Source organism: Triturus cristatus, chromosome 9 (genome assembly GCF_964204655.1).
Source record: "Triturus cristatus chromosome 9, aTriCri1.1, whole genome shotgun sequence".
In the NCBI taxonomy this organism is placed as follows: domain Eukaryota; kingdom Metazoa; phylum Chordata; class Amphibia; order Caudata; family Salamandridae; genus Triturus; species Triturus cristatus.
The window spans coordinates 40,394,389-40,421,392 of NC_140592.1; the positions used below are offsets into that span (position 1 = coordinate 40,394,389).

The 27,004-nt window shown below is 44.9% G+C and overlaps 1 protein-coding gene across 2 annotated transcripts in view; it reads left to right on the forward strand.

Moving 5' to 3' along the window:
• Positions 1 to 27,004, forward strand: part of IMPDH2 (inosine monophosphate dehydrogenase 2) — a 340,575-nt gene that overhangs the window by 20,242 nt on the left and 293,329 nt on the right. The gene's annotated exons all lie outside the window — the stretch shown is intronic.

Here is a 27,004-nt window from a genome sequence, read left to right on the forward strand (position 1 = left end):
CCTAGAAACCTTTCCTTTTGGATAACACAGTTCTTTAAACATAGGATATTAGATATGATTTGGGATTAGGTTGACATGACCCCCAGACTTCTGTCTCCACATGTAGAGCTAAATGTCAAGTCCCCTTCACCCTCTAGTTGCACGTCAATCACACGTCATGCGGCTGCACGCGCATCTCTGCCAAATATTTCTGCTGACATTGCAGGATTCTCTTATGGATCCACCCACTTGTGACATGTATGATGACGTTTATTAAATTACGCCCATATATCCGCCTCTATTAGTTACGTATGCACCTTTTATCTGTACTATCAGCTGTTACGCCTCTTGCATCTGTTTCACTGTAATGCATTTCCTATAAAACCAATTATCTGTCAATAATGTATGCCCTTCCTTCCTGAACTTTCGTGGTGATGGAATAGAAAGCCTGCAATTCGAATTGTATTCCTTTGTATAGGAATAAAGCCTTTTAAAACCTCTAATACCACGGATTCTGCCTCTTATATTTACTGAGTTATTCTTAATAGACTTTACCGCATAAAAAATAGTACCGGTAATGAAATATTTACCACATAAATTGGCGCCCGAATAGGGACACTTTCTCATCTCACGCGCCGGCGGTGCGTTGCAGGCCCGGTCTCCTGCCACAGCTGAACGGACAAAAACGCGTACCTGCAGGATTTCCTGTATCTCCCTCCGGCCAAGCGGGGACGACTGAGGCTGCGATCAACACCCAGACGAGGCGGTGAGAAGTGCGAAGTATCCCGACCAGAGCCTAGCTGAGAGCAAGATCCGAGGTATACAGAGGCCCACCAGGTTCCGAAGTTCCGAGTCCAATCGAGTCGAGTCCAGTCCGGTCCAGTTTTAGTTCCGTTTCGAGGCCTTCCGTTCCGAGCTACCCGGTGAGTACCATTACCGGGGAGGCATTTAACGTGCACATAGTCTGTGCCGGTCAAGACGGGTTTGGGTACACAAATCCGGTCTGCACTGTTTCAGCAGTGTATCTGTACTGTTTAGCAGTATATATAGTATGTTTTGCATATAAATAAGTATAAATAAGTATTATCTAGTGTCAGTATTATGTCAGTAACTAGTTTTCTATTAGTTATCATTGTTCGTAAAACTGTTAAGTGTTAAATGTTTTAAATACGTTCTATATACTGTGGTGTGAATGACTGTTCATTATTGTGTTTCCTGTATAAAGTGTGTTCTAGTAATAAGGTCTAAAAATGCCGCTCTTTTCGAAACTAAGACAGATCAAAACTAGAAAAGGTGTACTCGAAGAAGCTGTTCCCATCCCACCTAGGGACACTCCAGGGTACTTTATGTATCATAAGCATGGCCTAGATGCCGTATTATTTCTTGATTTATGGGTGGACTACACCAAAGAATTACCAGAGAGTCAGAGATGGCCCGCAGCGGGGACCTGGGATGCAGATTGCATCATGAGAGTAGAAGAAGAATTATGGAAAAAGAAAGCCAGACAGTCACAGAAAGATGCCATTGAATTATGGCGTAAAGAATCATATAGACGTACAGAAAAAGCACTCAGACAGGAAGAGAAAGGTAGAGAGAATTCAAATAAAACTCGAGAAAATCTATTACTTGAGGAAGGTACCCGAGTAAAAACAGAACAAGTAGACAGACAAAGAAACACTCTTATGAATGGTATGTATCCTCTTCTGGCCGAAGGGTTACCTAAGGCTACCCCGGAAATACCAAAAGACTTAACTCCTCCATTGCTCCCGATAAAAGCACATCCTAAAACACATCCCAAAACAGCAAAGGACGTTTTCCTTTCCTCCTATTTAGATGACGTAGCTCCCGAGTATGCTAATGCCATACCACACATACCGCTTGCCGATGGTGTTCAACACCAAGAGCATCCGTCTGTATCCCCGCAACTACAAACTCCTACACAAGTTCCCACAGGTCCGTCCGTTTCTACAGTTTTTCCCGCATCTACAATTTCTATCCTACGCCCAACGAATCCTTTCGTGCCTAGCACCTCAGATGGTGCTACAGGAGGTACGACAGACATGTTTGCCACACCGCCGCGAAATAAACAGACCCTTAGAGATTTAGCACTCCAACGTACACCTCAATTAGCGACATCCGACATGTTTAAAGAACAGCTTGTGGATTGTAGATACGACCCAGTACCAGGTAGACAGGACAAATTGCTCATATCATCACTACGTATACGACGAGCTACATTATATTTAATGACGATACCAGGAATGGGTGAACACCTAGACGAAATATATCGCTTTGTCCAAACAGGGCGAGGCCCAGAAAGTATTAACGAAGCTATGGAGTACCAGAAAGTGGATGTCCAAAGACAACTACTACGTTTTTTCATAAATTGTGTAATTAGGAATCAAGACAGGCCTGGGGCAGATCACGATACCATGCAAAGACTTGCCAAATGGGGTCAGAACATATCAGAAGAGAAACATGATAGACAGGCGTGTATAATCGCCATGTGTCGAAAGATCCGCAAGGAAGTAGAACGAATACATAAAGAAAGACGAGAAACAGACAGAGTAGAATCAGAAGAAGAGGAGGAGCAAGAATCAGAGCAATTAGAAACGATAGCTTATGTAGGTAGAGGAAGACCCCATAATAATACCAGAGGTTTCAATGATCCGATACGTCCGATACGTCCAGAACATAATAGACATTTTCCAAACCCTATGTTAAATACAAGATCCCCTGAACACTTATTCCAAGCCGCTGATAAATTACTCCGAGATCGAAGGGGGTACCACATGCTCGATTCCATGGACGAACAAGAATTAGCCAGGTCAGCAGTACAATGGGCTGACAGTCCCAGCGAATACAATGATGATGTACTTGCACACACGTTTCTGAATCTTGATCCATACGAACAGCGTTTAGCTAGTATATACATGATTCAACACCTCCTTATATTATATAAAAGCCAACACTCCGATCCAGGACCCTTACCTGACATATTGACAGAACTACTCACGAATATATGGAGAGGGTCAGGTACTGATTTGATTAAAGAAATTCTAGAATTTCGAAACCAATATTTAACTTTTGTATGCCCAGAACACGTTCCAGTTCCCATCATGGGAAGAAGAATGTATCACATAGACAGAATCCGTTACGCGAAGTACACCCAATCAGAGGTGACGGTAATAATTTTACACGCGTGTTTGTGTACACGCCTATAACTAAACTGGAATTATTAGAAATGAAGAAAGTAGTACCCAGCCATGACAAGGATCCAGCAGGTTTCCACCGTGAAATAAAAGACATGTTACTCATGGGAGAGTATACCTACCCCGACATTATGAAAATATTAAAAGTCCTATTACCCGCCGGTGTTTACGAGAAACTCAAGGAAAAGGAATGGGAGGTGGGAGACCAAAAGATAGATTGGATAGCATTAGAAAACGAAGAAAGGGCCCGAGCCGCAGGAGCAGGGCTTGGGGAAAAGACTACAGCACTAGCAGGGCTACTAGTGCAGGTACTGCCACGTTTATTAACTACGAAAAAGGAAGACTGGGGTGCAATCTCAGCCTGTAAACAAAAGCCAGATGAAGACGCTAGTGATTTCTATTCCCGATTTGAAAAATGTTTTGGTATAAATAGTGGCATAAAAGCCAGTAGTGAGTCATATCCACATCTGTTTGTGACAAAATTAGTTGAAAATTCTCTGCTGCAAATCAAGAATAGAGTATTGAAATTCGAAAGTACCTGGCAAGGTAATACCCCATCACAGATGTTAGATGTTACAATATCACCACAATAGAATTAGAGAAGAACAAGAACACGAACAAAGACGTATGAAAGATACAAAAATGAAAATGCTTGTTGCACAGTCAGTTCCAGCCGATGGTCATCAAAGGGGTGATTCCGCAGGTCCTACGAAAGGGACATGCAACTATTGTAAACAACAAGGTCATTATATACACGATTGTCCAGTCCTGAAACATAATATTGCCACAGGTAGAAGGCAGGAAAGACCACGTCCACCTAGACAGGATCAGAATCAACAACAAATCCCTCAGCATGCACAACCTAGGTTAGCTCCGCAACAACTAGCTCCGCAACAGGCAGCTCCACAACAGATCGTAGCACCACCACAAGCGCAGCCTATTGCTGCAACACAAGCAACAACACAACAGATGTATCAGTATGCACAAGCAGATTATCCCGATTATCAGCGATACACATGAAATAGCCTAGAGAGGGAAGTTGGCTTACCCCTTATTGAGGTTCCTGTAGACCAAGAGGGACCTTATGTACATAGTGAACTATTAGGGGAAGACAGAAAGTTTTTACTTGATACAGGGGCAAGCAGAACAACTATAAGACGCAGTGAAGTTCCAGGGGCACCCCTCTCAGGCTCACAAAATATTTCCCTTGGATTCTCAGGAAAACCTATAATAAATGACGTAACACAACCTCTTCCACTTACGGTCGGTCCATTGACACGTACTACAGATTTATTGCTTACTAAATCATGTCCAGAAAACTTGTTAGGTATAAAAACATTGAAAGCTCTAGGAGCCATAATATGTTGTTCTCCGGAAGGGGTACGACTATTTTTACGTGACTTTAAAGGTCACTACGTGTCCAGAGACCTGGATCACCGACTGCAGAATTTACCTACACATTTATGGGCACAAGGCCCCACTGATGTTGGTTGCATGAATATTACACCATATCGAGTTACACTGAAAACGGGAGTAGTACTACCACGAATGCGACAATACAAGTTACCACCAGATGCTGTAGTGGCTTTACTGCAAATCATTGACGAGCTCATTGCACAAGGAGTGGTTGTCGAAACCGACTCCAATGTATGTAATTCCCTGATAATTCAGATTCTTAAAAGAACGGATCCAAAAGCACCACCAGTATACCGATTAGTTATTGATCTGCGCGAATTGAACAAATGTATTGTACCACAATACCCTGTGGTCCCAGATATCTCTTCATTACTCACAGCTATTGACTCAGAAGCAACGTTCTTCACTGTAATTGATCTCAAGAATGCTTTCTTTAGTGTCCCAATAGATCCGGAAAGTCAATATCTGTTCGGATTCAGTTTAAATGGACGAAGTTTTAAATTCACACGCGCACCTCAAGGATTTACAGAAAGCCCCAGCATCTATAGCCAAGCACTGAAACGAGAACTTGACAGTATCCACATGCCAGTTAACACTGCCTTGCTTCAATATGTCGATGATCTGCTGATCACCGCCCGAAGCGAACCTGAATGTGAGACAGCGTCACTGACGGTTTTAAAATTTCTGGCCGACAAGGGGCACAAGGTGTCCCCTTCCAAGCTGCAATTCTGTGTCCAGCGAGTTGTTTACCTTGGGCACTCGCTGTCCAAGGAGGGAAGGCAGCTTACACCTGATCGCATCCAGTTAATTGCTAACATGCCACCACCCAAGACACAAAAGGAGGTACGGGCTTTTATAGGCCTCACTTCATACTGTAGGCAGTGGATCCCTCAATATGCATTTCTAGCAAAACCACTCATCCAGTTGACAACACAGGAGGCAGCCACATCGACTGTCCTCCCTTGGACTCAAGAACATACACACGCCTTTGAAAGCTTAAAGAAAGCTTTATGCCAAGCACCTGTTTTAGCAACACCATGTTACAGTAAACAGTTTACACTTTTTGTTACAGAACGCGAAGGTACTGCCTTGTCAGTGCTCACTCAGGAACAAGCAGGATCACACAAACCATGTGCTTATTTCTCTAGTACATTAGATCCAGTAGCTCAGGCACTTCCTGCGTGCCTGAAATCGGTGGCAGCAACAGCTTTAGCAATCAGACAAAGCGATGCCATAGTGTTAGGACACCAATTGACAGTACAAGTACCACACGCAGTAGAGGTTCTCTTGAACCGCACACAAACACAACACTTGACTATAGCGAGACTCACCGGTTACGAATTAACATTGTTTCAGCCACATATAGAAATCAGACGTTGTAATACGTTAAATCCTGCCACACTGTTACCAGTAGGCGGAACAGATCCATTGGCACATGACTGTGTCGAAGTCATTACTATCACGACGAAACCCAGACAAGACTTGACAGATATCCCTTTGTCAGATCCAGACTTGACATTGTATGTAGATGGGTCATGTATGAGAACAAGTACAGGAGAGTTAGTGGCCGCTTACGCAGTCACAACAGACACTGAAGTCATTGAAACAAATTGTATTAACACTTTGTCAGCTCAAGCAGCAGAGCTCATCGCTCTGACACAAGCCTGTACTCAAGCCAAAAATAAGAAAGTCAACATATACACAGATTCACGTTATGCATTCGGAGTCGTCCATGACTTCGGCGTACTGTGGCGAGAGAGGGGTTATTTAACTTCTCACGGTGCCCACATCCAACACGGACCCCTCATTCAAGCCCTATTAGACGCGATTCATCTACCTACTGCAATATCGATTATGAAATGCAAAGCCCACACAAAAGTTACCGACATCATTTCTCAGGGTAATGACCTAGCTGACAGAACAGCTAAACAGACTGCTCAGAATCAGACTCACACAAACGACACGACAAAGACAATAGTTCCGACACCAACACATTGCATGACAGTTAAGGATCCCGCCCTTGATGTAATTGACATACAGACACATGCTACACCAGAAGAAATAAAGAAATGGACTGAATTAGGAGGGATCCAAACGGATCAAGGATGGATGACGAAGGAAAAATCTATATGGTTTCTTCCCGACTCAATGGTTCAAGTTATCATTAACACAATACATAGTCCAGCGCACCTAGGAGAAAAAGCTATGCTAGACAGCATTCAACACATTTGGTTCAACAAACACTTGCGAGCAGCAGCTAAACAAAAAGTTCGTACCTGTATGATATGTTGTCAGTTTAATCCAGGTAAAAGCATCCCCGTAGAGCAGGGTGGATTTCAATCTCCCGATCATGCTTTTGAAGTCCTCCAGATGGATTATATCCAGATGGAACGATGTCGAGGATTCAAATATGTTCTCGTAGTTGTCTGTGCTCTTTCCCGTTGGACAGAAGCATACCCGGTTTCAGATTACACTGCCCCGACTACTGCCAAACAGTTAGTTCGAGAATTCTTCCCACGGTACGGTTTACCACGTGTTGTCTACTCGGATAACGGCCAGCCGTTCTCATCCGAATTAATGAAACACGTTTCCCTTTTGTTAGGCTACCAATGGAAATTCCACTGTGTCCGACATCCCGAGGCGGCAGGTCTCGTGGAACGCCATAATCAAACTCTGAAAATTAGATTGTCCAAAATATGTAGAGAAAAAGGTGTCAATTGGATAGTAGCCTTACCAGTTGCGCTCTTTTACATGAGAATGGTAGCACATTCTCGAACAGGGCTATCCCCGTACGAGGTGATCTTCGGTAGACCACCAAATATGTGGGGGACGCCTATACCTCGCAAAATCACTGATGTTGACTGTAATATGCTGACAGATTACCTGGCTTCCTTGATGTCTGCACTACAATCTTGTCGTTCACAGGTAGCCGCAGCTTTTCCCGATAATACTGAGGTGAAGCCCCATGACGTGGTTCCTGGCGACCTGGTTTTGGTCAGGAATTTTGACCGAAAGACCCAACTGGAGCCTAGATGGACATCGCCAAAATTGGTTCTACTAACTACAAGGACAGCCGTGAAGATTGAAGGACGCAAAGGGTGGTTGCACTCGAGTCATATCAAGAAATTTTATGGACTACCATCTAGTGTGAACGTTCAGCCCTGCATTCCCTCACAGACAGACTCAAAGCTCCCCTTGGCTGAATTAACAAACTCTGAACTTTACAAACTAAAATTAAGGTCTAGTAAGTCAGACAATTTGATTGTTTAAGTCCTCTCCAAGGTGAATCGGTTGAATTTGTCTCTGACATGTATCCTCTAGACCGGAATAGAGAAAGAAATCAACAGATGCAGCTTAAGAAGCATGCGTATTGTAAATCACTTCGTAGTCACTGCACAGTAACATTATTAATTTTGTTTTTTCTAAGTCTTCTGATCATCATTGTCAGCATACTATTGCACATGTATTACCCTATTCTTAAGCGTGCTTACAATGTAACTGCAGAACATTCTTTTAGCGAATTACCTCCGCATGAGTTGTCCTATAGATTTGCGCTGCGCAACAACACATTCATTAGTATGTTACATCACTCCCATCAGACCAGCAATGCCACAAATTGTTGGATATGTGGCCGACTCCCTCCCTATCAGAACTATAAGGGAGTTTTGCCCCTCTTTCCATATCCGTTCACACACAATGGCTCCTGTGGAGCATGGTTTAGTTTGATTAATTCCCTAGATTCAAATTCCGCAGTTTATCAAGACAACTGGGTATGGGGAAACCTGAACCTAGTTTTGCTTAAAGTCTGCTACCCTAACAAGGAGGGACTTCCCAAAAGAACAGGAACTGATCTAGAAAATGAAGTATATGGATTAGGTAACTTTACACTTAACCTCATGATCCTGAACGTTGAATCCGAAGCTACACCAATCTTGCCCGCCATGTCAATATTCCCAGTAAAAGGGGAATTATGTGTAAGAAAGAATGGTTCCATACACATGGGCCATAGTAAATGCATCACTGTAATAAAATTCAGTGATCAAGGCAAGTCTACATTTAGAGCTTCTCGTCATTCCTACTTCATATGTGGCCAGACTGCATATATACGTCTACCTCTAGATTGGGATGGTACCTGTTACATAGCATTCCTTCTGCCACCTGTTTTCCTAGCTCCTCCTGATTATCATAGAAATACCCATTTAGTACACAATAGACAGCAGAGAGATCTCCCAATTGTCGATTACACTGAAACAGCATGGGAAAAATACACAGATTTCAATAAAGGTTTCTTTCCCTATATAGGTACAGTTACCAATAGTAAGCTGATACGTAGATTAACCAGAACCCTTGAAGCAGTAGTGAACGAAACTATTTCCGCCTTAGGCAATTTAACAGAAGAGCAGTCTGCTATGCGGATTGTTGTGCTTCAAAATCGTCTTGTCCTTGACGTCATCCTGGCCGATAGGGGCGGAGCTTGTAGGGTCATCGGATCAAGTTGCTGCATTTTCATACCAGAAAATTCGCCGTCAGTATATAAAGCCATAACTCGCCTTCATAAGATTGTAAGCCAGATACACCAGAGTCCAGGCACCTGGACTTGGTCCGGTTGGTTCTGGGGCGTGTTGTCAGCCTGGGGATGGAGAATCCTATCCTTCCTAGGTATTGGCTTTCTCATACTATTCAGTTGCTGCTTATGTCTACAATGTGGGCCAGCGATTTGTGGTCTGTGTGCCACATCGTGTATCCCACATCCAAGTTTTCGTTCAAGATCCCGGAAGAAGAAAGAAGAACAAATGATGCTATATGAACAGATCGATGGATTGATGAAGATCGATATCTCCTGAGGGTCTGTAGGGGACAAGGAGGGAATGAGGAAATATGAATTTTGTGATCAGTTATGTCCCCTATCGTAGACCCCAACGGCTCCATGTGCATGCTATAAGTACATGTATGTTCCCTCCAGTTCCAGTTTTGAAGACGCAAATATATGTGCGTCCACCGTCAACATGTCCTCTTTCAGATCCGCCATGAATGGGTCAGATATTCCATTCCTAAGTATGAAAGGCCACCGACTTTATGTGGTTCACTTTCCACATTTTACAGATTCAGGCGAGTAGGCCCAGAATTCTGTCATCAAGCCTTTTCCTGCCTTCTGCCTCTGAAAGCTCCAGTCTGAGCCTACATCTGTATCCATGAACTTTGTCCTACTCCCTGCGCGGCTAACGGTGCCTGATCCAGCCTGTTGCCTGCCAAAAACTGTATTTCACCTTCAAGATTATCTACTCCGCTCCTCATCCGATGCATTCCTGTCTAGTAGTTTAGGTAAACATTCCTCCAGCTACCGTGCAAAGGGCCAGGCCTCGCTGTCCTCATGCAAGTAATTCATAGCCCCGTTACCATGGAATATTCCTACCCCCTCGCATCTCATGTAGACACTTAGACGCTTGTACACGCACTAACAGTCAGTATAGAATAGATTCTATCCTAGAAACCTTTCCTTTTGGATAACACAGTTCTTTAAACATAGGATATTAGATATGATTTGGGATTAGGTTGACATGACCCCCAGACTTCTGTCTCCACATGTAGAGCTAAATGTCAAGTCCCCTTCACCCTCTAGTTGCACGTCAATCACACGTCATGCGGCTGCGCGCGCATCTCTGCCAAATATTTCTGCTGACATTGCAGGATTCTCTTATGGATCCACCCACTTGTGACATGTATGATGACGTTTATTAAATTACGCCCATATATCCGCCTCTATTAGTTACGTATGCACCTTTTATCTGTACTATCAGCTGTTACGCCTCTTGCATCTGTTTCACTGTAATGCATTTCCTATAAAACCAATTATCTGTCAATAATGTATGCCCTTCCTTCCTGAACTTTCGTGGTGATGGAATAGAAAGCCTGCAATTCGAATTGTATTCCTTTGTATAGGAATAAAGCCTTTTAAAACCTCTAATACCACGGATTCTGCCTCTTATATTTACTGAGTTATTCTTAATAGACTTTACCGCATAAAAAATAGTACCGGTAATGAAATATTTACCACAGTCAAACAAGTGATAACGCACAACGGGCACTCCACTTCATAGAGAGAGTCGTTCAGTCTCAAGGGTAATGCATGTTACTCACCATTGATGCCGGAAAGGCCTTTGATAAGGTCGACTGGCCATACTTGGAACAGGTTCTCGAGCGGGTGGGGGAGAAGTTCCGAACGCGCATCTTCAACTGCTACCGGTTCCCCACGGCCACAGTGCATGTTAACTGCTATATGTCGTCCCGGTTTCCAAAAGTGAGGGGTACAAGGCAGGGGGCCCCTTCATCACCCCTTCTCTTTGCGTTCTATTTGGAGCCCCTGGCCTCTCATTTCCGACATAACCCAGAGAAAACGGGGATTAAGTTTGGCGGGGACACTCTCACAATTAGTTCATACGCAGATGACGTTCTGATCTCGTTGTCAAACCCAACCTTCGCATTGCGTTCTGATCTCGTTGTCAAACCCAACCCTCGCATTGCCAGCATGCCTCACAGAACTAGAGGCCTTTGCACAAATCTCGTGGTTCAAGGTGAATGTGGAAAACTCTGTGGCGCTAGATCTCTCCTTATTGTCTTCCTCTCGAGCACACCTACAGGAAGACCACCCATACAATGAGCGTCCAGTTCAGTTCCCTACCTCGTGATCCAGCTAGCTTCCTCTCTGCCGTCCATAGTGACTACTAATTACGCACAACTACGGGTGAAGATGCGCAAGGAACTGACCCAATGGAAGCACTGCCCGCTGTCTTGGCTAGGTAGAATAGCAGCAGTCAAAATGACCATACTACCTCAGATCTTGTACCTATTCCAAACCTTGCCTCTCCGACCTCCGCAGGGGTGGATTCAGCAAACTCAGTCTGAACTGGCACAATTCATCTGGAAAACCGCTGATGAAGCAAGCTTGGACGGTGCTTCCCCCTGAGGAGGGGGGCCTTGGTGTCCCTGACCACCGGCTGTATTTTCAGACGTCACAACTGCGTCACTTGGTGTAGTGGAGCCGATGGGAATCCGAAAAAAGCTGGTTGTTTTAAGACCAAGCAGTGGCCGCCAGGCCCCTTCAGGGGATACCCTTCCTTCGGAGGGTGCATAGGCCACCCAATCTATATGCGTCCTGTATCACCCGAGCCACCCTTGAAACATGGGACTGCACCAACACCAAACACAAATTAACCACCTTCCCTTTTCCGCTTACTCCCCTATTCGATAACCTAGACTTTCGGGCAGGTCTGGATGGAACTGCCTTTACAAGGTGGACGTCCACAAGGTGTCGTTCCCTTGGCCTCTTGTTTGACTTGGACAGGATCATACCATTTCAGCAGCTTAAGTCGGGCTACCCGAAACCGAACGGCTTCGGTACCTCCAGCTCAGGCATTGGGCCTTACACAACCAGTTTCGGCCTCTGCCAATAGACCCCTCTCCGTATATGAGAAATGGCTTATCACCCGTACTTCTGACAAACTTATCTCAGATCTATACAAGATGTTGCTACTTAGGAACACACATGTACAATGTTAGCCGTGAAAGGTGGGAGAGGGACCTGGGCACACTAACCCGCAAAGAATGGGAGGGGGTGTATTATAGAGCTCGACATTCAGCGTACCACAGGGGATTCAATCTTGCGTGGGGTTTCTAGTATGCGTTGCGTGATGGCGCCTCTGCGTGTAAACGTCAGTATTTAGGTAGAATATCTACGGTGCTACAGATGAGGGGATGACCCTAAACCCCCTAGGTAGACCGAAGTCTTTGTACAGCAAAACAGAAAATATGTGCACACGTGTACAGTGTTAGCAGTATTGAGTACTGTAAGTAAATGAACAAAAATTAATTGAACACAATCAATGAACATTAATACGTTGAAGAGGATTTTCTTCCATTGTAGATTTATTCGGTGACCAAATGCCCAGCCAACACGTGTTTAGTCAGGGTGTTTAACCCACGACTTCTTCAGGGCTAATGGGCAAGTAAAAGCAAAATGGTGTGTCACTCCGCCGGTTGTACTTCCGTCACAGGGAATATCAGTCACAGTGAGGGCAACGTGTAAGGTAGGGTAAGTACCATAGTCAAAAACAGCACGAATTCAGTAGTCACCGACTAAATCTACGAAGGAAGAAAATACTAGTCAACGTATTGATGTTCATTGATTTTGTGTTCAATTAATTTCTTTGTTCATTTACTTACAGTACTCAATACTTTTAACACTGTACACGTGTGCACAGATTTTCTGTTTTACCACAGGGGATTGACCGAAACCCTCACTAAACTGGTCACTTATTGGTATTCTACCCCTGAAGGCCTACACTCCATGGATCCCTCCCAGGGGGCAGAATGCTGGTGGGGTTGCGAGAGCCAGGGTACCCTTGTGCATCTGTTGTGGGAATACACCCATCTCCAGCCTTACTCGGCCCAAGTACTCGATGAAGTGGATAAGCACCTTGACACACAAATACCGTGCTTTCCTGCATACGTTCTCTTGGGCCTCCCGAACCCATTGACCTATTCGTTAAAGTCTCGCAGGGACCGCCTGATCGCCATCGCGCTGGGGTCAGCAGTCCAAAACATATTGACACACTGGCGCACTCCCCAGCTCCCCACCTTCACAGGTTGGCTACCACCTTTGGCACGTGCTGCGTATGGAGAAATTAACTCTGGCCATAACTGGGAAGGGATCCACATTCAACGAGCTATGGCAATCATTCCTGTCCCTCCTCTTGTCTGAATTCAGGGAAGTCACCTGTCCCAGGTATCTTCGCCTTCTGCGACTCTCAGACCAGCAACATATAGGGTCATGACGTCTTGTTTTGCATGACTAAACCTAGGCCATGTTCCTTTCATAACGCTACCTTTTTCCATGGACAAGGGGCGGTGGGGGGGTTAGAATAAGATTCCTTTATAAGTCGTTGTTTACTCAACTGCTCTAGTTGCTTAAACTGCACTGATCCTGTTGACACGGCAGGCTCTGGTCGTGTGCTCACAGCTATGGTACTGCCTTTGAAATGCTAAATGTGTTTGGATAATGTTCTCAATAAAAAGATTGAAACCATAAATTACGCTCACAAAAAAAAACCTCAAATGGTACATGTCGCAAATTTAGCGGGCGTTATTAAAATTTCTCCCAAGCACCCCTGCATAATTTGCTTGTGTCTGACATTTCTTGGACACATGTTCTACAGTTACCCAGGTTAGCTCAACTGCGCATGTCTGCTCTCATCCTGGTTCTAGTATCCTCTCGCTGGCTACTCCCCTTCAGTGTAGGGTTATTATGTTATGTTATGTTAACCGGATTTGTAGAGCGTGCAGCTGCCCCAGCAAAGGGCCGTCCTGGCGCTATAATGGACAAGAAACCGGACACAAGCAGTACCAAAGGACACAACCATGATAGCTCTAGGAATCAAGGAGGAAAAGGAAGGTTTTATCGGCCTTCCTAAAGACCAGAAGTTCATCAATAGCACGGATATGGACCGGAAGAGAGTTCCATAGCCTAGCAGCAAGCACTCTGAAAGAGCGGCCACCGGACCTAGCCCTCTTAAAGCGCGGGACTGTGACCAGGTGGAGCCCTGAGGATCTTAAAGACCGCAGGGGTACATATGGCGAGATAAAATGCTCCCAAATCTGAGGGGAGGAGTGCTTCAGAATTTTAAATGAAAGGCAAAGCGACTTTAATCCTCTGAGCAACAGGGAGCCAGTGGAGTTTATAGATGGTTTTTTTGGCCGAGCAGAATCTCGGCAAGCCAACCAGAGCCCTGGCGGCAGCGTTTTGAACGCGTTGAAGTCTAGAAAGTACGGCCAAATTAGCTCCCAGTAAAAGGGAACTCGCGTAGTCCAACCTAGACCAAATCGTAGCTTGTACAATAAGCTGTCTGGTTGGGGCATCAAAGAATTTAAAAATGGGTCTGAGCCTACGAAGAGTCCCGAAGCACATGGCAGCGGTTTTCTTAGTGTGAGAGACCAAACTAAGTTTAGAATCCAACCAAATCCCTAGGTTTTTAACCTCGGTGGCAGGAAGAGGAGTAGGACCAAGCTCGGATGGCCACCAATGATCACCCCAGAGATGACTCTGCCTGGCAACAATGAGCACCTCGGTTTTTTTGGCGTTCAATTGCAAGCAATTATCTGTCATCCAGCGGGCCACCGAGCTAATTCCCTCACGAAACTTAGTAGCCTCAAGGTCGGAAGCCCCACTTATTGCAACCGCCAGCTGCGTGGCGTCAGCATAGGACACCATAGTCAGGTTCCAACGCTTGGCGACAGCAGCCAGCGGCTGCACATAGATTGAAAAGTGTGGGGCTGAGAGCCGACCACTGTGGAACACCCTGTGCAATGGGATAGGGTTTAGATTGGAAGGGAGGGGTGACAACCCTAAATGTGCGGCCGGATAAAATCGATCGAAACCATTTAAGTGCCACGTTATCGACACCAGCCTCACCCAAACGCTGTAATAAAATCACGTGGGAGACTGTGTCGAACACGGCGCTAAGATCAAGAAGCACCAGTGCCGCCGTTTGACCAGAATCAACCAGAGTTCGCAGGTGATCGACCATTGAGAGCAGCGCAGTCTCAGTGCTATGGCCAGGTCGAAAACCATTCTGTGAGGGATCTAAAATATTGGCAGAATGGAGATGGTTGGATAGAATAGCATTGACGTGGGCCTCGGTCAATTTTGCCACCCACGGAAGAAGGGATATGGGACGATAGTTCTCAAATTTTAATGGATCCATGGCAGGTTTTTTTAAAATGGGCATCAACTGGGATTGTTTCCAGCTGCCAGGGACAGAGCCTGACGTCCGGGAAAGATTGACAAGGTCGCATAAAGGAGGGAGACGGTGACGTAGATTCTCTGAATTGGGCAGGTCGTAGAGGATCTATGGGTGAACCTGATTTGACTTTTGCCACAATTTTATTAAATTCCTCCATCGAGAGCTCTGGGAGAGAGCACAAAGACATAGTTGTCTTCGGGCCAGATTCCAACTTCTCCGAAGATGCGGATGAGCCAGGAAAAGAACGGTAAATGGCCTTCACTTTTTCCACAAAAAAGGCGGCCAGGCCCTCACAATGCGAGGCAGAGCAGATCTCAGCGACTGGGGCTCTACTGGCTGTAAGATCCTTAAGCACCTTAAATATTAATTTAGTAGGATTGGTGCTGATGTTAAATTCACGAGAAAAATAAGCGACCCGAGCTTTACAGACCGCTCTATGATATTTCTTAGTCCTGACAAGATACAGCGTTTTCCTATCAGGCAGATATGACTTACGCCAGGCTCTTTCAGCTTGTTTACAAGATTTTCTTAGGAGCCGAAGCGAGTCATCATACCAGGGTCTGGATTCAGCGCGACGGCGTTTACTCTCCGCAATTGGGATCAGGCAGTCTAAGGCTCCAGTCAGCCAGCTGCAAAAAAGATCATAGCCCGACTCCGCATCAGCAAAGGGGCCCGGAGGATATAGACCAAGTAGCCGATGAAAATCGGCTAGCTTCAGTTTTTTCCATGGGCGTCCAAAAAACACAGGCACGATTGCTCTGTGAGGAGAGTCCTCAATCGTGAGGTGCAGCTCTATGAGATGATCAGTCCAGGCCATAGGCCTGGGAGGCAACACTTAAGCCGAAGTTAGGTTGGTAAAAATAGGGTCCAAAATGTGCCCACCAACATGAGTCCAATGATTAACCAGCTGAGATAGCTGGAGAGCCTCCAAATCGGCAAGAGTGCTACTGGCCGCAGGAGAAAGGGGAGTATCAAAAAGATTTAAATCTCCAATAATACTAAAGTTGGCAGCCCTTAAGGCTAGTGCGCTGACAACTTAAGGAAGAGCTGACCTAAAGGCAGCGTCCGGGCCCGGAGGCCGATAGGTAAGTAGCCCAGAGAAAGTAAAATGAGGACTAACAGAAATACGAAAGTGAGCACTTTCGCTGCCTGCTATGTCCTAAGCCTTCCATACACATGAGTAACAAGATTTAACAGCGGCCGCAATGCCACCGCCTCTCGAGTTACGATTGTGGGTAAAAATCGCATACTCAGAGGGAAGAGCCAGATTAACCGCTGCCAAGGCTTCCTCATGCAGCCATGTCTCTGACATAAAAAGAATGTCAGGAGCTTCCTCCGTAAGTAGATTATAAACGTCCAAATGATGTTTGACCAATGACCTCACATTGAGATGGCAAACCTTAAAATCATAAGGGACCTGAGATTTTACCAGCGGTGGAACAAAAAAGGTGGGGAGTCTGAGGCAAGGGAGTCTGAGGCATGCGAGTTGGTGGTTTAGTCTGGTACCTAGAGACATGAGCCTTTTACATTTGACAGGGTATTTACACGTTTTGGCGGTCTGTAACTGACGGAGTAGTTTTTTGGAGGTTGGGGAACGAACAGTTAATCAAATATAGCTGTGACTTGTCTATCGCCCATGTGTGCATGCTCTGAGCCACCATGGTAAAGTTACCAGGTGATGGGCTGACAGGTTTTCAGATTCAAGTTTAGCTTTCTCCTTCTGTTTACCATTGCAATCTAAATCTCCTCTGCAGTTTGGTCAATTAAGGTGAACTAGAACTATCTGAATGAATTGGGTTGTTGCATAAAAAGCCCCAGTCCAGGAAAATGCATTCTAGCGGCATGTTTAGTTATGAGATACAGGAAACGTTTTTGAGCCTAACAAGCCAGCAGAGCACTTGGTACGTCTACCCTCCTCACTTGTGAACGAAGCTGACCGATTCCAGGCTTGTTTTCTGCTGCAGGGAGTTCTTGTTCCTCGGGGTTGAAGCTCCCTCAGCCCCACTAATTCCAAACATGCATACGATTCCGAAGGGGACGTTCTGTAGAAATGTTATACTGATGAAGCAGGACAAGCGTGTCTGTTATTGTAGGCATGTATTGCAGGTGCTGAAGGCCCAAGGTGAGCAAGCAAAAAAGTTCTACCTTTTTTGTTTAAAAATTTCAGACCATTATGTGCAGAAAACTTAAATTGCATTCTAAATTAGCGACAAATAATGGTATGAAGGAGAATGCTTTGAAATCATATCAATCAACCAATACAAAACTTTATTTCGGACAAAATGTCCTAAAAAGTACATAAGAATAAATAAAACAATGCAGTTGTACATACAATTTCAGATTAAGAAAATCATCGAATCATTGAGTCATAGAATTAGGACAAGAGTAATACAGTTTTGTCGGAGAGTTCATGGAACAATAAATATATTATTTGAGCTTAAAAAAGGCAATCTTCAATAAAAATAGGAAGGAAGGATCCTATATTTAATACTAGTGTATAAAAAATCAATTAAAAATGCAATTCTAACATAAGTTTACACAATCAGTTTACATTTTGGGATTTCAGAAGGGCCCTTCTAGTGCACCATGTCGAAAATAAAAATCCAGCAACCGAATAAACTATTGGGATACCGGTGTCGGATTTCAATATCCTGTATGCTTCTAGGCACGACCTGGTGCCGAGATTCCTGCAGATCTGTGTCAACCAGCGCCTTCTTGCCTTCTGGTATCCAACACAGCAGAAAAAAACATGCAATTCTGTTTCCTCAGGAAAATCGCACATGGGGCAATGGATCGGGTTTTGTTTACTCCATTTTGATGTAAAACAACGCAGTGGAAGTACCCCATGTCTGAATTGTAAAAAAAGCTTCCTGGCTGCAGGTGGAGTTATAAGATCAATTGCCGGTTCAAAACGGGAAAGTGATTTAATTTCTAGAAAAGCACTGGTACATTTCCCAACCCCGGAAGAAATATGGAGTTGTGCTAATCTATGCTCGCTAAAGCAGGTCTTCATTTGGCCCTTTGATATCCGTAAACAAGCAGACTCTGGGTGATACCAGCAATCTCCCAGACCCAGGCTAGATAGGAGGAGTCTTATATGATCGAACCATGGGATTTTCAGCGAACCACATGACCTTAATACCTCCGTAAGCTCCTCCCTGTAAGATGTAAGTTCGGGGGTTGTCCACAGACGACGCCAGTACATGATGGGTTTGAGTCCTACAACTTCATCTATTGGAGTTATACCTGTATCTAGGCGTAGCGGGACCAAAGGTGTGCTACGGGGTAATCTGTATAATTGTCTTAAAAATTGGTTCTCCACCTGCAGTAATTTTGACATATTTAAGTGGCCCCATAATTCTGCACCATACAATGCTCCGCCCCTTGCCTGTGCCCTATAAATTTCCAGAGCTGGGCTAACATTTCTTTTGCTAGAAGTGTTAAAAACCTTCATAATCCCTCCTGAAGATTGTGCTAGTTTTATGGTAGATTTAGCAGTATGAACCCCCCAATCCATGGACTCAGTAATTGTTAGTCCTAGATACACAAAAGAAGACACCCTTTCGAGAGGTTTACCATGTAGGAATGGATTGGGACGTGTGCTTTTTGGGCAGTTAAATGCCATAAATTTAGTTTTTTGAAGATTAATTTCAAGACCACGATCCCTACAAAATTCTTCAAAAATATCCAAAACCTTTTGTATCCCCATGGCCGATTTAGCAACCAAAAGGGTGTCATCGGCAAACATCATGGCCGAAATTTTGCGGGTAGCTAGTTTGGGGGCATCTAAATCTTTTGCTGCTAAAAGAATGTCAATTAGGCCATTAATGTAAAGACTAAACAGGGTGGGTGCAAGAACACAACCCTGTCTAACTCCACGGTTTATTGGAATGGGGGCAGTAAGATTGCCATCCTTCCCATACCTAATTTGAGCATAATTGCATTCGTGTAGACGTTTAAAAAGATGAATTAAATAAACAGGAACCCCCATCTTGGCTAAAACAGACCATAACTTCTCTCTCGGGACCAAGTCAAATGCTGATCTAAGATCAACAAATATTAGAAAGAGACTACCTCCCTGTAGGCAGACAGTCTTCCAGTGTAATAATTGGAGTCTTAGGACTTCTAGCGGCATGTTTAGTTATGAGATACAGGAAACGTTTTTGAGCCTAACAAGCCAGCAGAGCACTTGGTACATCTACCCTCCTCACTTGTGAACGAAGCTGACCGATTCCAGGCTTGTTTTCTGCTGCAGGGAGTTCTTGTTCCTTGGGGTTGAAGCTCCCTCAGCCCCACTAATTCCAAACATGCATACGATTCCGAAGGGGACGTACTGTAGAAATGTTATACTGATGAAGCAGGACAAGCGTGTCTGTTATTGTAGGCATGTATTGCAGGTGCTGAAGGCCCAAGGTGAGCAAGCAAAAAAGTTCTACCTTTTTTTGTTTAAAAATTTCAGACCATTATGTGCAGAAAACTTAAATTGCATTCTAAATTAGCGACAAATAATGGTATGAAGGAGAATGCTTTCAAATCATATCAGTCTGGAAGGTTGAGTTAATATGTTGCCTGCAGTTTAAGAGCACAGTTCATAATAGCTTTGTTACAAAGGCGTTTTGTAACGCCTTCGTAACAACGTCCAGTAACAATATTGCATTCGGACACAAATCTCTGACTACTACAAATAGATCGTAGCCAAGCGCTAGGTGTTTAGATACTTTGAAGCCGCTGGGTCTTGTACCCTGCTCATTTAGGGAAGCTCCACAGCATGGGTTGCCAACCGGGAGGTGGGGGTCTGGAAGGGATATCTATGGGATGTGTTTAAAAGCCAGCTGTGGGATTCATTGACACTAGTCTCCTAGAAAGTCGGATTCATAGGAACTGAAAGGGACATGGTGGTGGGAAGGGGAGCACTTTCAAAGAACAGTTGCATTATAACCAATGGAAGGAAATGGAAAGCAGCATAAGGTAAAAAAAAAAAAAAAATTGGTGGTAAAGGATATAGGCCTGATTGGTACATTGGGAAAAAGTATTTGATACAGAAGGTCTAATTTATTATAAAAACCGTAGACCGAACATATATTTTTTTGAAAAGCGTATGTTAAAATCCATAGTCTTTAAGTGCATAATTAAACTGTTAACACCTATAGACATGTGTTATGTTACGTGGATACTCCAAATTACTACCGTAGGCTCAAGGCTTTGTTAGGTTTTGTGTTCATTACCCCCTTAGAGAAACCCAGGGCGGGGGGGGGGGATTTGTCAAGGGGGTGCGTAAGATTTGCACTGTGATAATTCTTGCTAGATTTTTACTAGGCCCTGACCGCTTTAGCTGAAGGTCAGGCTCTTGAATGAAAAAAAATCATAAATACGTAGAGGGGCTTTAGGTTAGTCCTCTTCTGCTCTTGGTTTTAGTGTCATTGATATTCTGCTTCTGTCCGTGACTGCGTACAGCATGTGCCAATGAGCCAGCCCACTTTCACGTGTACATTCAAATGAGATTGCAGAATAGTCTGTTCAAGCATGGTACTCTATTTGGCAGCCAGAATTGGCCAGTCATCCTCCATAGGCAAACATAATCCTATATAAAGTCCTGATTGATAACTTGCCTACTGTGGAAAAATAGTAGATCCAGATAAGATTCCTGTCCATTCACAGTATATAAATGATTACATAGAAAAATATCACGGATTACTAGATATTTTAAAAAAAAACTGTTGCAGGAGACAATAGCATGTCTGCAAAGCAGAAAAGGTACAGAAACAATGAGGGTCGAAAATCCGCCCCGGATTATGCCATAATTTTGCCACGGAGTCCTGAAAGTTAGATGGAAAATTAGGATTGCCCCACAGCAGTGTAAATGAGTGTATCGGTGGAAGGGAATATTTTGGGATAGATTTCCCCACAGATCTGGGAGACATCGCTGACTATCTTGAACCAGACCCGTTTGAAATCATTTGGATCATACCGTGTTCAAAGGAAAAAACTGAAATCTGGTCCCAAGGCCATTTGGTTCCCCAATGTAAAACTGGGTTATGATCAGTTAGGATATTCTTAATGAGAACCAAAGGCAGCCCAAAAATGCATCTTAAAATCCGGTAGCTGTATTCCTCTTTGATTAAAGACAAATTTCAGGGAGTATATAGTCCTCCTTGCCGTCTTGTATTCCCAGAAGAAACTTGATAGCCCCCTAGAGTTGTTTAAAAAAAGAACCAGGGACATTTAAGGGGATCGCCTGAAATGGGTGTAAAAAATGTAGGTAGAATATTCATTTTGACAATATTACAGTGTCCAATAATGGTTATTGGGAGGCGATTCCATGATCGCATCTTGGTGGTAACAGACTGCAGCAGAGATTCATAGTTTGGCTGAAGAATACTGTCAGCATTAGCACTGATTTTGCCCCTCAGCTAAGTAGGAACTGCAACAGTTCCCAGAATCAGGCTGTCCTCTTGAAAATTCTAAACATGGGTTTTTTTTTTTTTTTTTTTTTGAAGACCTTTATTGATAGAAAAAGGGCAAATACAAAGTCAAACAAGGAGCCCGGGGGGGCTCACACATGAGGTACATTACAACTTACGAAAACACAGAGGATATTTTACAGAAGGACTGAGGTCTAGTTTTAAAAGTTTTCCGTGTAGGATAGACATAAGCAGGATATCGTAGCACAACAAGTCAATACTGGTGGTAAACAATCAGGATAGATAATCGTATAAACGTAGAAAACACCAAAGTCGCTGCGTGGCACCCAGCAAGGAACGTCTGAACCCCAGGGAAGGAAAAAGGACAAAGAATAGAAGGCCCATAGAACAAAAAGGAAAAACAAAAAAGAAAGCAACCCCTCCCCCCAAGTGCCCCCCACCCTGCACCCCTGCAGCTGGCTACGGCCTTTCCCCCCCTAGCAGTGTGCCTGTCGCCCAAGAAAAGGAGTCCCGAAATATAGAAAGTAAGAAAAAGAGAGAATCCGAAAACTCTTATAAAATTAAGAAAGGTGGGGAGGAGCCCATTATTCGTCCCCCAGCTCCGCCATCTCGCCCCCATAATAGCAACAGTAGTCTAACACCCAATAGTAATAACATGCCCGGAATGACGAGAGAACTGGGGTCACAGCAGCAGCGCGCAGGGTAAGTAAGGCAGCAACACCCAACCGAAACATCCAAAATATCAACAAGGAATCTTCAAGCCATGATTGATAAGCGTAAGCCCCCGCAATAGTCTTCTAGCACCACCGATATATGTCCCGGTCGCTCAGAGAAAACTAGTTCCCCGGCTGCCCCACCCACAAGAACGGTGCAATACGTTTATCAACGGAGGAGGGCCAACCCAAGAGAACAAAAGAAAAATTCAACAGAAATGTATCCGGCCCTCACCTCCCGGACCCCCATGCAAACCATACCCAAAGTCCAGCGTTCTCGTCAGTCCAGCACAGTCCCATGAATGTAGTTACCGGTATCAGGGCAAGAAAAAGACAAACTCAACCCTGACCCCTACGTGCCAGTGCGCCAGCATAATGCAGTTGCGGCGTAGTCCCGCAGAGTAGGAAGAGCATCCGACGTGAACACCCAGAGAGATGGCAACAGCCAGTAATCGCCATCCAAAGCAGGACAATGTTATCCCCAAGAGTGCAGTACGGGTAGGCATACAGTGATAGTCCACCAAAATTGGGCAACTCACTCCCGGGCAACATGTGCAGAGTAGGCAGAGCGATCTTGTCAGCAGTACCCGCTGGCGGTGGTAGTCCTGGCATCCGACGGCGAACCTCTAGGTTCCATCCAAAGATAGAATGCACTGTGTCCTCCATAGTTGCGACAGTCCGAGCGGCGGTGATGGTAAGTTCACTCACAATCGGTTCCTCCACGTCTCCCCCGGGAGGCTGCACACGACCGCCGAGTCCCGGGCCAGGCGATCCGCTCCGCGCACAGCCGCCCGCCCGGTCAGCCAAGGAGAGAACGGGCACAGCGTCGTCTAGCCGGCGCTCCAGGTCACGGGCGTTGGAACAGAAGGCAGCTCGCATAGCAGCCAAAGCTTCCAGGACGTCGCCGATACTCACGGGCATAGCGTGAGAGGAAGAGATGCCAGCTCCCTGTTCCCGGAATCCGCAAGCGTGTGGCGACCCTCGAGCCCAGTCTTCAGCGTACATGTCCAGGCGTCGTTTAGGAGGTCTGCTCCCAGAAAGGCAGCGCCAAACCACAGGGACAGGGCAGCAACCCCCAGCCCAGCGCCACGCACAGGGACAGCACAGGGAAGGTCCAAGCAGGCGCCGTGTATAAGCGCCGATCACTCAATAAAGATGGCCCCTTCCATTACACTTCGTAGCGAGAGATCAAAGAGGAACTTCCAACAGGGGGGATACATTTGTTGCATCGGTGGTGGTAAAGCAGCGTAGCGGCGAGGCTCCAAAAGAAACTGTTGCGCTACTTCTGGGAGTCTCGGTGGCATATCGCGTCTCGCCGGCGGTTTGGGATTCTCCTGTAATGGCCGCTGTTGTTGCCCTCCAGCCGGACGCCGCCGAGAACAAAGGACCGGACCCACTCCGTAGGCGTCTGCGGGAATTCAGGGCGGTTCTTCACCCCCGGTGCAGGAGGGACGACGGGGAGCCCACCATCGGAGGCAGCGTCGCCTCCCCGACCCGTTACCGCACAACAAACACGATTCAGCAATCAGGAGAGGAAGCGGTACGGGCGGGAAGCGGACGAGTCGGCGGAGCCGAGGGCTCAGGCGGCCATCTCTGTTGCCGGCTAGGCTCCTCCTAAACATGGGTTTTTGATAAAGTAAGCTTGTAATCTGAGACAACCCCAAACCTCTCAGCCTCCACTGATATTTGATCCAATGCAAATAGAGGATCAATTAAATACATTGCAGCATCAGCGTATGCATTAGTGATTTAGTCGCTCAGTCTCTCCAAAATTTAAGACTATTTAACCCCTTCGATGCTGCGCAGATTCCGCCGCTGTGCTGACGGAATCTTGCGCGGGTGTGGTCATGACGGAATGGTTCCGTCATGAGCACAGCTCAACCGTGGGTCATGACGGAACCATTCCGTCATGAGCACCGAAGGGGTTAAGGCTGTTTGCATCATCCTATATTATACACAGGAAAGCATCAGTAAGTGGGCCACAAACAAGTCTAATCACAAGACCATGTTGTCCAAAGTGCGGCTAACATGCTGCAGACATTATTCATATGTTTACAGGATGTTCCTTGCTGAAAGCTGTCTGATATGGTGCAGCTCCGTTCCGTTCACCTAGGCCAAGATGTAGACATTGTTCGCATACAAGTACGCCATTAGCCCTAGATTATCCCTGGTTATATCAATTGCAGTTGCCACCGCTTGGCTTTGTATTGCTAGATCTTGGCTAGGCTCTATTCCCCTAACGGTATCTGAGTAGTGGGCACTCTTTTCTCAGATCTTAGTACGCTATACTGGCGGCACACTCCTTAATCATGCCCGGACTGACATTTTTGATTATGAAGAAGTTTTGTTGTCATTTTAACTTTAGTTTAGAACATCTCCTCTTTGCTACGGCTGTTTAAACCAAGGATTAATTCTTTGTTTATACACTATGTATGTTTTCTGATCACGTTACTCGGTTAAAAATATATTTAAAGAGTGCACATCAGTGCTATTTATTCCTTTGAGTTTACTACTTTCTCCTTTTGTAGACACCTTCATTTATTTTCTTTACTTTTTTTTTTTGTTCTGCTGCTTCCGAGGCTGTGCATCTATGTGGACCACTCATGTCATCTGCAGCACTCTGCGTATTGATTCTAAACCAACGGCCATCTTAGAATGGTGTTGCCCATGGTGGCATTGTTTATAATTCTAAGATACCAAACACATCACTTTTAATTGTCACCCATGATAGAACTTCAAAACAATGTGCCATGTACAATACCTTTCCAAATCTGTGATTAAAGTTTTTGAAGAAGGAGCCTGCCACTCTTAGGTTGGTACATTTTTTTTTTTCTTTTAATCTTTTCGACGTTTGAGTTTGCATTTTATTGTGGTTGGCTAGGTAAGTAAATTAAAGTATGTATCATTGTGTGAATTAATGGCCGTATGGGTAAAAGGATGAATGACTGCATAAATCACTTATTGAGTGCTTAAACATGCAAGTGACTGACCAGGAACTTTAAGTTGTAATCCAGACCTCTAGTCTATGCTTGTTTTATTATTAGAGCCAGTGGCTTTTCCTTTATAATCAGTGGTGTGGTAAGGGCACAGAGGTGCTGTGGCTGGCAGATGGCCCCAAAAATAAAACTTATTATTAAACCTACATCAAAATCGTAGGAAAAAAGGTCAAAGGCTCCAATTTAGAAAAAAATAATTTACAATCTGCCCCTAATTTTGGTCTGAAGGACAAACCGGAGTTCTGAAGAAATACAGAAGTAATTGTGCCCCTAAATCCCCAATATAGTAAACTTCCCCACGCCTTTTTCTGTTAACTTTCAGTAAAGGCTAGTTGTTTCATATTGTTGCGAGACTTTCAAGTGACTTTAGCTACTTGCAGTATGTCAGTTCCATCTATCCTGGCTATTACCCTTTTCTGTCAAGCGAGTGCTAGCCAAACATTGTTCGGCTTCTCAGATGGCCTTCACTATGCACAGTATGTCTACAGATCTTCAGGAAGTTATTTTCTAGTGGCGCTTGTCCTCGGTACGGCAAAGACACTTCTCCTCGAGCAATGTAAAACTATCTACAATTGGTCTTTTTCTGATGGTGCTTAAACCTTAAAGCTTATTTCTTCCCAGTTGTACCGCATGCCGAGAAAGTCATGTTTAGGTGGCATGTTGTATGCAACAGCATCACCTTGAAACCAAGTAGGATACTTACTGGGAAGTAGATTTAGAAGTCCAGATTTTATTTTTGAAGTGGTCAGATTAATTAAGTGGTCTTTAGGTTTGCTAGAATGCCGTCATGAGCAATTGCCAGTTCTGTTTGATTCAGCAGTGTGGGTTGACTCATTACACACCTGACTTGCTTGAAGCACTGGCATAAACTTTAACTAGTCGCATGATCCAACTGTTGATAATTCCGGCTTTCGTATAGAAGTTTGTCCATGGCCCTAACGTTTTGAACCAATCTATAAATAAACGGCACCTCTGTTCCAAAACAAACGAGTGTGCGACATGGCTTGCATTGCACAGTGTTGCAGTGGCATCCTAAAAATAGCCCTGGTACCGAGGCATACATATGCAGCTGTCTGTAACATTGTACACGACTCTGCTGGGAACTCCAGGGTGGGCAGTGCCCTGCTCTTCTCCAGCTTGGTGGGGCTTTTCTCAGCATGCATACATAGCAGGCCACGGTGGTGCTATGGGTTTGCATTTGATGTCCTCAATGTATTAATGTCCTTGGGAGAAGCAAACCTTATATATTAGACAGACTACCATGGTCCGATTCAACAGTACTTGTGTATGTGGTGCGCTTCCCTGCCAGAAGGAGGAGGTGTCTAATTTGATGCCGTTAGTTGAACAGTGTTGGGTGTGTGCATATCCAGTAAACAGAAAAACCAGATGTGAAACATTGGGTGGAAAGTCCACCAGTTTCCAGACTGCTCTATCTCGCATACCATAGTGTTCTGCTAGGCCCTTGCGTTG